Below are 12,035 nucleotides of genomic sequence, written 5' to 3'. Positions count from 1 at the left end.
GTGTGCGTGCACACTCCGAGAGGGACCAGAGGTGTGCAGCGGTGGGGGGAGGGGCAAGTGCATGGGCGCGGGTGTACACAAGGGAGAGGGGCCAGGTGTGTGCCTGTGCTGGTACATGAGTGTGTGGGTGTGCATGCAGGCGGAAGGAGGGTAGATCGTGTGCGCACAGGCTCACGCGGAGAGGGGGTTGGAGGTATGCACGTGCAGGCGTGCGTGTCCTCGGAGGAGAGGGCAGAGGTGTGTGCACACTTGGATGGAGGCCAGCTGCACACACGGAGGAAGAAAGGCAAGTGTGCACACGTGTGCGAGCGTACTCGTGGAAGAGAAAGGCAGGTGGGTTTGTGCAGTGAGCGTGTTTGCCCATGCGCAAGAGCAGGTGAGTGGAGAAGACGGGGTGTGCGTGCACCCAGCGCGGCGGGCCCCGTCCACCTGGGGGGCAGCGGGCTCTGTGTCTACACCCAGCCTACGCCTGATTCCTGCCTGCCGGTGGGCGCTCAGGAGGGAAATCAGGCAGCCAGTTGGCTCCCCCCGCACTGGGTGGGCCTGGTGGACCCTGGAGCCCACCCCACAGGCTAGATCCCAGCAGAGGGCGGGCTGGAGTCCAGAGTTCAGGGCTGCAGGCTGTGTGCCGTAAGGAGCGGAGCAAAGGCCTCTCCCTCCGCTGTGAGGGCGGCTGTTCGCTTACAGCCCGGCTCGGTTCCTGTCCACTCCTGCTTCTCTGCCAACCGGCCGCTTCTGCGAACACCGGACTCCGGCTGGTTTCGTGGAGACCGCAGAAACATGCACCTTCTTTGGGCAGATTAGCACAGAATGGGCCTCAAAGAAAGGTGGACAGTGAGGGTAATGAGGGAGAAGCAAAATCCTGCACATTCCTGCCTGCAGAATGGTCTTATTTCTCTGCTGGTGAACGTCTTGGTCCCTTAGCAGGTCCCTGGGGAGTCAGAACCTGCACCCTTCCTTCATGTTGTCCCTCTAGGGGTCACGTGTCCTAGCTCCATTCTCCTCGCCCAGCATCGCTTTACTCCGAACGGGTTTGAGTCCTTGCCCCCAAGCAGCAGCGGAAACCCGACTCCCAGCACGTGGACCCCAGCACGCAGGGCGGCAAGCCTCTCCGGAAGAAGATCACAGCACAGAACCCAACCCTCCCCGTGACCTCAGCATCCCGGGAACTCCGGGGCGCCTGAGGGGCTCAGGCCACAGTCCTGGGTCCTGGGATCGGGCCCCGCATCAGTGGGGAGACTGCTTCTCCCTCTGCCTACTTGTGGCCTTCCTGTCAAATAAATAAATAAAATAAAACTAATCTAAAAAATAAAATAAAATGGTTCCAGTAATTCAACAACATTCGCACCAGGAAACTACCAGAAGGTTCTAAGCGTCGCAGAGACCTCACTGAGGTGAAATCCACGGAAGGCGCCAGGGCTGCGGCCCCGGGCGGCCGCTCCAGGAGCTCTGGCTCACCTGGGGAAAGGGCAGAATTGGCTGGGGTTTTTATTTTTTGACTCTATAATCAAACACCACAGAACCCTCGTTTCTGTGTTAAAAGTTAGCAGAATTTCTAAAATTTTTGGTTGACGGTCAAATCCCTTTGGCCGCTGCCCTGCCTTGAAGCCGCTAGACTGGACGTGAGAAATGCAGCCCCGGTGAGCAGCGAGCCTGCGTGCCCCTCGCCGGCTGAGCCTCCAGAGCTCACTCCGCACGCACAGCCCGGGTTCAGGGTGTTGGCCCGTCCCACCTCGGTGGCTGGCGTCCAGCCCTGTGTGGTCACCCACCGTGCTCTTCTGTCTATTCGAACAAAGTGATTAGATCCTTCCCGGGAAAGGTCCGCATCTCCCAAAAGCTCCCTCCTTCCTTGTGGCCCTGCCCTGTTGAGTCTCACGGGGTGATACAAATCCTTACCCCACCCCCACCCCGTTAAACTGTCCTTTAAAGAGAGAATGTGTTCTAATCCCTTGAAAACTGGAATTCTAAGTGTTTGTTAAATATCCGATTTGCCCTTGGTTCCCTCTTTGAAGACACTGGTCCTTCTCCAGGCTTCCTGTTTCCCACCTTCTTGGGTCACGATATGGTGACATCAAGACATGGGAAAACAGGGATGGGGACAGGGGCTCGAAGTTATTACAGGAGAATGTTCCTAATGTGTACCAGGGACATTTTCTTTGCTCAAATTCACAGGCGTTTTTAGAAAACTTCGTTCCGTTTATTTGTGGATTCATAAAATGTCAGTAAGTCCGTGGGCTTGCTCAGCCTCAGCAGGAACGCCGGCCCCTCCAGAGAGGTCAGCTCTCCTACGCCCCACTGGCAGAGGGGTGCTGCTGCCCTCACCCCACCTCCGAGACCCATGGAGACGCCCTTACTCTTCCTTGAGTCATGATTCATTTTGGAAAATTTCTGGTCTGGTTTCTTGGGAAGAGGGCCCGTCCCGGACCCTCTTGTGTGTTGGGCTCCCAGCACTTGCCTCTTACGAGACCTGCGTGGCGCACGATCGTTTGCAGGCTGAAGCCACAGCCCTTTGGAAAGCACTTCTCAGAGCTGACAAATTCTAGACCGAAGCTGATCTCACCAGCCTGTTTACTGGGTTTACTGTTCAGACCCTTTTCTTTACTTACCCTTTGCCCGCACTGCCCACTGGCCTCTGCAGTGCAAGAAATCCCCCTCGGTCTTTGCCATTTCACCCCACAGCCCTTCTGAAAACCTTCTGCTGGGGGACCACGCCGCCCTGGCTAAGACGGCAACAAGACTATTTTCTACAAAATCCTACACTGTGATGTGGAAATACCCATGTTGTCCTTACAGTGTGTCCTTCCCCCGTAGGATCCGGTTACCATCACGGGGAGGGAAGGCGGCGCTGGGCCCTACACCCTGGGTTCTGGGAAACTGGACTTTATGTACAACTGAATGCCTCTGCTCCCTTCTCTGCTACCTGTCTGCTGATGCTATAGGTTCCAAGAGGGACCTCACGGCCCACCTGCTACAACGAAGTGAACACAGAGAGAAGTCAAATGGCCTTTGATAAGTAATGTCAGCCTCTCTGAAGCCCTAGTTCAGCGGAGAAAGAGTTCTTTAATTAGAGACAAACCGCGGTCTCGCAAGTTTTACCTTTCCCGCATTCCTCCCAAACTCGGAGTGCTGACACGGCACCGAGGACTGAGAGAGAGGATCGTGACACAAGACAGGCAGATCTGCAGACAATCTGGGCTCAGAAACAGCATGTAGGGGCCAGGGAAGGCGGGCAGCAGCCCCGCCATGCCAGCCGCCTCCGGGACCAGACGGTTAACCCGGAATTGCTGTTCTAGAGCCAGAATCGCGTACAGAAGCCTGGGGTGCGTGGGCTTCCTCCAGCGCCCTAGCTTCCGCCCCTGCCGTCGTTAACGAGAGCGATCTCCCGCACAGGAGGAGTTACTTCTGACGGCAGCTTCCTGAATGCCAGTGTGCGCGGCAGACAGCTCTTCGGAAGCTGCTGAGGGTCCGCAGGAGGAGGGAAGAGCGGGGTCACCCCCAAGAGGCCAAATCCAGGGTGTGGGGCCAGGGCGAGGGAGAGGCAGGCGTGGGCAGCTGGGGCAGGACGACCGGACACAGGACGGTTCCGGGGAAGCGCTGCGGGCCGGGCAGCAGGGAGCGAGCCGCCACGAGGCCGGTGAGCGTGACTCTTCACCACTGCTCCCGAAAACCTCCCGCCCCACACGTACCTGACCTTCCTCCAGTCGAGATTTGCCGTCCTAGAGCTAAACCAGATTCCTCTGGGGGAAACCATTTAAGTTCTTGGCTTCAGGGTGTCGGGGGGGTTCAGTCGGTGAAGCCTTCGGCTCAGGTCAATCTCCGGGTCCTGGGGTCGGGCTCCCTGCTCAGCGGAGAGTCTGCTTCTCCCTCTCCCTCTGCCTGCTGCTCCCCCTGCTCGTGCTCGCCTCTCTCGCTCTATCTCAAATAAATAAATATAGTCTTTTAAAAAATTAAAATAGATTCTTGGCTTCACGGACACCCTCATAAACCACTGGTGGGCAACTGGGTGCTATGACCACTCTGTACAAGGTCAGTTGAGACAACAATCATGAACTCGTGACTCTGCCCCCAAACCTGCTCCCCCGTCCAACACCCCCCGTGCAGGACACAACTATGTCCTCCCCGTTGTTCATACTAGAAACCCAGACAGAAGTCGAATACCTCCTGTGCTCTCAGTAAGGAAAACCAGCCACCCATCTGACATATCTTGAATTCTTCTCCTCTTCCCCATCACCCCGGCCCCAGGACGGTCCTCTTCACAGAGGACTTCGAAATAGCTCTCGTTCCCTCCTCGGACCTCTTCTCAGTCAGCAGCCAGAGTGGTTTGTTAGAAAGGGATGATCGCGATACTTCCTCTTAAAATGTTTCAGTTTACAACCTGCCTTTGCGCTGGCAAGAACCTGGGGCCCTGGAGATTTACAGACTCCGAGCGAGGCTCTTGCGCACACTGCTGGCCCACCCAGGGCAGGCAGTCCCCGGGCCCTAACGCTGGGGAAGCTGGCGTGAGTGCCGGAGACGAACGTGTGTGCTGCTGGGGCTAGGCTGTCCGGTCCAGCTGGTTCCGTGGTGTGGTGCAGGCCCTCCGAGTCCTCGCTGGCCTTCTGTCTCAGTGTTCTGCCCGTCGCTGGAGGCGACATGTTGTTGTACGACATGTACATGTTGTACATGTACAACATGTTGTACGACATGTACATGACAACAACATGTTGTTGTACGACTGCCTACTTCCCCTGTGAGCTGTCCGTGCTTGCTTCCTTTATCTAGAAGCACCGAAGTTTAGTGTGTAATTATTTTAAAAATATTCAATTTTTTTAAGCTTTACTTAATTAAGGAGTGTCTCCACCCACGTGGGGCTTGAACTCACATTCTCTGGGACTGAGCCAGGCGGCTGCCCCTAGTGTATGTATTTGTATTTATAATCGTTACATCTTCTTGTGAGCTCACCCTTTATCACAGTCACATGGTATTATTATTATCATTACAGAATGTCCTTCGTCTCATGTAACAACTTTTTTTGAAAATTTATTCATTCGCGAGAGGGAGAGAGTGCACGCGTGCGTGTGAAAGCAGGAGGAGGGACAAGGGGCGAGGAGAGGATCTCAAGCAGACTGCCCACTGAGTGCGGAGCCCAGCGCGGGGCTCCATGCCACAGCCTCGAGACCGTGACCTGAGCCGAAATCAAGGGCCCGATGCTAAACCAACGGAGCCACCCAGGTGCCCCTCTTGTAACAGCTGGTTTACTTACAATCCGTCTTGTCTGGCGTTAGTACAGCCCCTTCTTTCTCTCCTGGTGAGTAAAATCTTTTCCGTCCTTTCACTTTCAACCTGTGCACCCTTAGATCAAGATCCCGTCTCCGAGACAGCAGACACCAGATCCAGCTTGCTATCCATTCTGCCAACCTGGGTGGAAACAAGTGGACCTTATTTGTTCAACATACAGACTTATAATTATTTAATGCATTTGTCTATTCAGTCAGATAGGAAGTTAAAAGTGGAGCTACAAACCAAGAATACAATAATTTGCCCATGTACTCACCCTTACCAGAGGTCCTCCTTCCTTCTTGTGGTCTCTGGCTATGTCTAGTGTCCTTCTGTCCCAACCTGAAGGATTCTCTGTAGCATCTCCTGTAGGACAGCTGTGGTGGAAATAAACTCCTTGTGCTTCTGTCTATCTGGAAATGTCTTACTTTCCCCATATTTTTGAAGAACAGTTTTCCGGATACAGAATCCTCCTTTGGAAGGTTGTTTGGGATTTCTCCCCCGACATTTTAAATATGTCATCCTACTCTCCTCTGGCATCCATGGATCCTGATAAGAAATTGGCTGTTAGTCTTATTAAGTGATGAGTCACAGCTCATTGCTTTAAAAACTCTTCATCCTTGGGGTGCCTGGGTGGCTCAGTGGGTTAAGCCTCTGCCTTCGGCTCAGGTCATGATCCCAGTGTCCTGGGATCGAGTCGCACATTGGGCTCTCTGCTCAGCAGGGAGCCTGCTTCCTCCTCTCTCTCTGCCTGCCTCTCTGCCTGCTTGTGATCTCTGTCAAATAAATAAAATCTTTAAAAAAAAATAAAAACTCTTCATCCTTATCTTTGAGTTGGATTATAATGTGTTTCCGTGTGGGTCTCTTTGAGTTTATCCTACTTTGAGTTCATTGAGCTTCTCAGATTTATAGTCACATCTTTCATCAAATTATACACCGTGGCCAAGTGCGATTTATTCCAAGGGTGCAACTATTTTTCAAAATAAGAGAATCAATCAACGTAACACATCACATTAATAGAATTTACACACACACACACACACACACACAAAGTATATCTGATACTTTGACAATGTTCATTGCAATATTATTCATCGCAGTCAAAAGGAGGAAACAATCTAAGTGCCCATGCTGGGGGGTGAGTGGATAAACAAAACGTGTTATAAGTATATGAAATGGAATATTATTCAGCCATATAACGGAATGAAATTCTGACACGTGCTACAACAGAGATGAACCTCGAAAATATTATCGTGAGTGAAATAAGTTAGACACTGAAGGGCAAAGTGTGTAATTTTTCTTACATGAAGCATCTAGAATGGGCAACCTAATAGAGACATAAAGTAGATTAGTGGTTACCAGTGACTGAAGGTAGTAGAGAATGGGGAGAGGTACTATTTAAGTCACAGAGTTTCTATTTTGGGTGATGCAAAAGTTTTGAAATAGATAATGGTAATGGTTGCACAAACTGTGAGCATTGTGAGCTTAATTAATACCACTGAACTGTACACTTAAAAGTAGGCAAATGGCAAACTTTATGATGCATATTTTATCACAATTTTAGAAATCAGTAATATACCCAAAACCATTGAATTGTACATTCTAAATTGCTGAATTGATGGCACATGAATTATAGCTCAATGAAACTATTTTCTTTTAAAAAGCTATAAAGGACAATTGGGAAAGATTATGTATGTTCCAAAAATTAGATAAGAGAAAACGGTGTTATTTTGCTAGGTATGACAATGGTATTGTGATGATGCAGGTGATTATATTTTTCCTTAGAAGAGGCATGGTGGGGGCGCCTGGGTGGCTCAGTGGGTTAAGCCTCTGCCTTCAGCTCAGGTCATGATCCCAGGGTACTGGGATCAAGCCCCACATCAGGCTCTCAGCTCGGCGGGGAGCCTGCTTCCCTCCTCTCTCTGCCTGCCTCTCTGCCTGCTTGTGATCTCTCTGTCTCTCTCTGTCAAATAAATAAATAAAGTCTTAAAAAAAAAAAAAGAAAGAAAAAAGAAAGGGAAAGAAAAGCACTGCATGGAAGGAAGACCGCTCCCTGCACGGTCTCTGGGGGCTGACCTGGTGCTTCCTGAGTGGCTGTAGGTGAAACAGGTGTGTTCGGGGAAAATTCATTGAGCCGTAAACTCGTGGTATTTGCACCTTTAAGTAGGTGTGTTCTACTACAATGGGAAGCTTTTTAAGGTGCCATTGAGGAATAGATCAAAAATGTAAAATACCCAGGAGGAAAGCTAACGGAACGCGTAAGAGCCCTGCACAGACCGTACGGCAGCTGCGGAGGAGTTAAGAGGGAGCACCCGCTGCTCACAGACCGGCTGTCAGTCCGGAGACTGGCCACTGGGCACACATCTGAACGGAGGCTCAGTCATCAACAATCAGGGAAAAGGAAGCGAAGACCCCACGCAGAAATCTGTTCGTAGCCGCTCGATGCGCGGTCTAAGGGCGTCTGACCACCCAGGGCTGGGAAGGCCGCGGGCGTGGCGTCCCGCCCGCACAGCCCGCAGGGACGGAAACGGAGGCCCTCGCCTCCGAAAAGAACTTGGCATTATTTCAGCAGGTTGAGCATTCCCAGAGCCTTCTGCCCAGCCGGCTGCCTCTGGGGCGTACCCAGGGCGCACTCGGCATCTGGGCTTACACTGGAAGAAGCCCGAAACCCACAGCAGGAGACCGAACAGGCGTGACGTGCATCCCACAAGAGGACAAGCGGCCCCGAACGGGAATGAGGACATCGTCCTTCACGCCCGCGGCTGATAGCGGAGAAGCGCCAGACTCCGAGTCCGCACTTCGTGCGGGAGAGAGAGAACGAGATCCAGAGGCGGGAGAGGACGGTGAGCACCAGACCTGCAGGAGGAGAAGCGTCTCTGGGGAGAGGTCAGTCCTCCACGGGCTGGGCCGCCCTCGCGCTTCTGTTGGGCAGTTGAGCGCCATGAGCTGAGCACCCACGCGGCTGTGTGGGGACAGAGATCACGACTACCCCGGTCCGTCCACCTGAGGTCCAACGCCTGAGACGTCTCACCATTACTTCAGTCCCCAGCCACCCGTCTCGGCCCCTCACACACCCCAGCCCCCCGCCCCAGGCCACCACCGGGGGGCCACCCACTGGGCAGTGCGAGGGTATCTGTGGTTTCTCTCCGCTCTGCTGCCTTCCGTCCTCGATGCTCCTCTTTCTTTGGTGTCCCTGTAGGAAAAAGACCCCCCCAGCAGCTGAGAACCATCTAGTCTAACGACCCCCTTGGGCCGATGGATAAAGGACATGGGCCTGGAGTGGCCTGGAGCCTGTCGGGCGGGCGGGGGTGAGGGCGAGGAGGGGTGTGGGCGTGGGCAGGGGCCACCGGCTGCAGAGCGGAGATCCTGGGCTGACGACCCAGGAAAACAGGCCCGCAGGGAACCAACCTGGAAACCAAGTTAGAAACCGAGAACAGCCCCAACCGGGGTTGTTGGTGCGGTTGGTGAGGAGAGAGCCACGGAGTCGGCCAGTGCTCAGCCTTTCAAGGGGACACCAAGGCGACGGTTAGATTCTCACTTGCTACCCAGGCCTCCTGGGTTGTCTGGCCCAAACCACAGAGGGCGGCTGGCGGGGGGAAGGCTGGGGCGGAGCCAAGCTGGGGTCAAGGTCAGGTGGGGCTGCGGGGGCAGCAATGCCTTCGGACACCCCCAGGCCGAGCCCAGGGTGCCTTCCCTTCCTCCACCAGGGAAGGGCCGCGTGGCAAGAAGACGGTGCACTCAGTGCCCCCCCAACCCCCCAGCCTCCCAGGCGAAAGGCTTCTGCGCACCCCCCGGGGATACGGGGGCTTCGGCCAGGGGACCTCAAGCAGACCCACCTGCTCCGTGTCCTTCTTTCCGCATGGCATCTGGTAGGTGATGTCCCCAGAGTCCCCGGACCCAGCAGGGCTGGTGGCCATGGCTGCCCCCCACCCCATCCCACCAGCCCCTGCTGACCACGGACTCAGAGCCTCAGGCTGTGGGGAGGAAAGGGGTCCCCGAGCCCCCTCTGGGGAGCCAGCCATAGAACCGGCCCCGACCGGTGACCCAAACGGAGGCTTCCGCCCTCCCCCACGTGGCCAGAGAGAGAAGGAGCGGTGTGCTGGGTGGGGAACCCGGCCGGGGGTCCGCCTGGGGCAGCAGGGGCTTGAGCCCCGCATGGCGGGCAGCACGGGCACGGCGATTCAGGAGAAGGGGGCCCGCGCGGCTGAAGCGGGGGAGGGGGCGCTGTCACCTGGGCTGTGTGGCAGCGGCTTCCCCCGACCCGCCTCACCCTTTCTCACAAACGTCGCCAGGTCCGGGCCAAGAGCAGAGGTCACTAGGGTTCAGCAGAGGACTCCCAGGGGCTCCCAAAGGTGCTCAGGGCGTTCAGCCGTTAAGGGAAGTAAAGGTGCCTTTTTAAACCCGCAAGTACCGTCACAGAATAAGGTGCTTTTATGCGTCTCTTCTCACCGGAATGGCTGCCGGCAGCTGCTTCTACAGACCCCCTGGGCCCAGCTGAGCCTGCAGGTGGCTGGCCCCAGGGCTGTCCCTGGTCGTCCTGCAGCCACGCAGATGCAGAGGCCCGAGAGGGGAGCCACGCTAACAAGGCAGTTCACTGGGTGGCGGGCCAAAGCGTGAGCCCCTGCGGCGGGAGGAGGTGAGGGTCCGACCTGAGGAGGCCCACGCCCGCAAACTAGGCGGGGGACGGCACGCACTCGCCATGCAGCGCTGCTCGGAGCCCCAGTGGCCCCGTCTCCCCCTGGTGGGGGTCAATTCTCCGCGAGTGAGTCCAGCTGTGGATGTCGGACCAGAATAAACACGGACGATCGAGAACCGTCAGCGTGAAGGGGACATGGTAACAGAATTAGACCACCACGGACGGCAGACGCCAGTGGATTTGGGGACTGGTAAGTGGGTCAAACACACCCGGGAGAAGTCAAAAATGGAGCCGTCGCCTTTCAGTGCCTGCCGGGAACCTGTTCCTGGTGCAACGAGGTGTCACAGGAACACGTGCAGTCGGGACACCAGAGGAGACCCTCATGGGACAGAAGGCAGACACGAGTTCACGGGAGCAGCCCACTCCTTCCTCGTTCCGCTGGCAAGGCTGAGGGGGAGGCAGGAATCTCGAGACCAGCAAGCCGGCCTCCGTACCCTCGCCCGGCCCAGAAATTTCCTTCTTGCAGGGCTGCCACAGGTACTTTCTGGAAGCCCCTGCGGCTAGCCGACAACGCGCGGCAGGTCGGGACCAGGAACACACAGGTGGCAAAGGTGCAGCCCCCATGGTCCCAGTGGGGGGTGCCCATCCGCTCCCCGGGGCCCGGCGCCCGGCCCTACTGCAGCGCCAAGGCTGGCGGGCTTCCCGGCGTCGGGGATGGAGGCTGGTGGCCTTGCGAAGTCGTGGCTCCAGCAGAGCAGCCGGCGGGGGAAGGCGGGCCGACCTTCAGGCTTTACAAGCTCCGTGAGGCCAGACGTCTGCCGACTTGCCGACCACCCAACTGTCATTTCAGCTCACCCTCCGCTTCTCAGTCCTCCGGGGTCTCTGTCCGTCGTCCGTCTCTAACCCTCACGTTTCCAGTAACGGTTTGCGGGGAAGCGGCAGCCAGCAGGAGTCTGGAACTGTGCGTGGGCCTGGATAAGGGTAGTGGCCGGACCGCGGGCTGGAGCTGGCGGCCAGTCCCAAGGGGTAACGGACGGCATCCCCGACCAGCCCGCCTATGGTCAGCGTCCTTGTCCATCCAGTGAGTTTCTGGGAGCTTTCCTCTTGCTCTTGGGTTTTCTCCTCTCCGCCCAGGATGCCTAGGGTCACGGCCAGTGTCCCGAGTCATGACTCCATGGGCACGTGGGGTCCTTCCCGGGGCTGCTGGGTTCCGTCCTCTAGCGCACACGCACGCGCCCCGACCTGCACTCGATGCGCAAATTCACCCTCCTTGTGCCTTCTCAGTAGATTCTCCAAGTTGTGGAGAGCTTCTGTAAAACGTCAGGGACACCCACATGCCAGTTCTGTCCGCTGGACTGTTGTGATCCACCCTGAGACACTGGCGTCCATTTTGAGGCAAGAAAAGGGGTTTTAGGGAAGGGAACACATCTCAAAATATTGTCCAGCCCCCCATGTGAGGAACCCACGTCGAGGCAACATTTTGATCCCTACAGTGGGCTGAGGCAACAGCGAGTCCATAAAACGTCCCCACAGGACGTCCCCCAGAGACCGGCTGTCCAGGACCCATCAAGCCTCCACGACGCAGGGAGACCATAGCGCTTGGCACGACGGCCTCCCTCTCAGACACTCATTTTGAAACCACGATGCCCCTTTGTTTAAAAACGCTCTCTCCCTTCCTCACGCCCTCCCCTCCCGTGTGCACGTGCTCCGTTCTTGGGTCATTCCTCCACATTTAATTCTATTCATTGATCATGACGTAATCTGGTTCCACTAAAAGAGCCTGCAGTCAGCTGCTCTGTCCCGAAACTGGTGCTCCCGCAGTGGGCAGCCCGCACCCCCGCACCCCAGTCCGGACGGGACACAGCCACACGCCAGCCTCCTCTCTGCTCTGGACGCCCACGGTGGTGCCCGCCCGGCACCTGGTTGGGGCCGAAGGTGTTGGAATCCAGGGTCTCCTGAGTGCTGGGCCCCCTGGTCCCCCAGCTGCTCTCGAGGTCCCATGGCCACCCCACCCTAGGAAGTACCTGCTCTCTGCCCTCCTGGACCCTCCTGAGAAGAGAAAACCCCAAGAACTCTCTGGCCAACACGCACCTGGGACACGCGTGTGCATAATGGAACCAGAGGCTCACCGCTTCCTGGCTGG

At 56.2% G+C, this 12,035-nt stretch overlaps 1 long non-coding RNA gene across 1 annotated transcript; it reads right to left on the bottom strand.

Moving 5' to 3' along the window:
* Positions 1 to 4,699: 4,699 nt before the first annotated feature.
* Positions 4,700 to 5,881, bottom strand: LOC123925317. The gene is made up of 3 exons (XR_006814943.1): positions 5,534 to 5,881; positions 5,243 to 5,397; positions 4,700 to 4,757 (listed from the first exon to the last, which is right to left on the bottom strand). It is a non-coding gene; the product is annotated as an uncharacterized LOC123925317 (long non-coding RNA).
* Positions 5,882 to 12,035: the final 6,154 nt, after the last annotated feature.

Source organism: Meles meles, chromosome 14, assembly GCF_922984935.1.
Source record: "Meles meles chromosome 14, mMelMel3.1 paternal haplotype, whole genome shotgun sequence".
In the NCBI taxonomy this organism is placed as follows: domain Eukaryota; kingdom Metazoa; phylum Chordata; class Mammalia; order Carnivora; family Mustelidae; genus Meles; species Meles meles.
The sequence above is the reverse complement of the archived record's forward strand: the minus strand, read 5'-3'. Positions and strand labels throughout refer to the sequence as shown.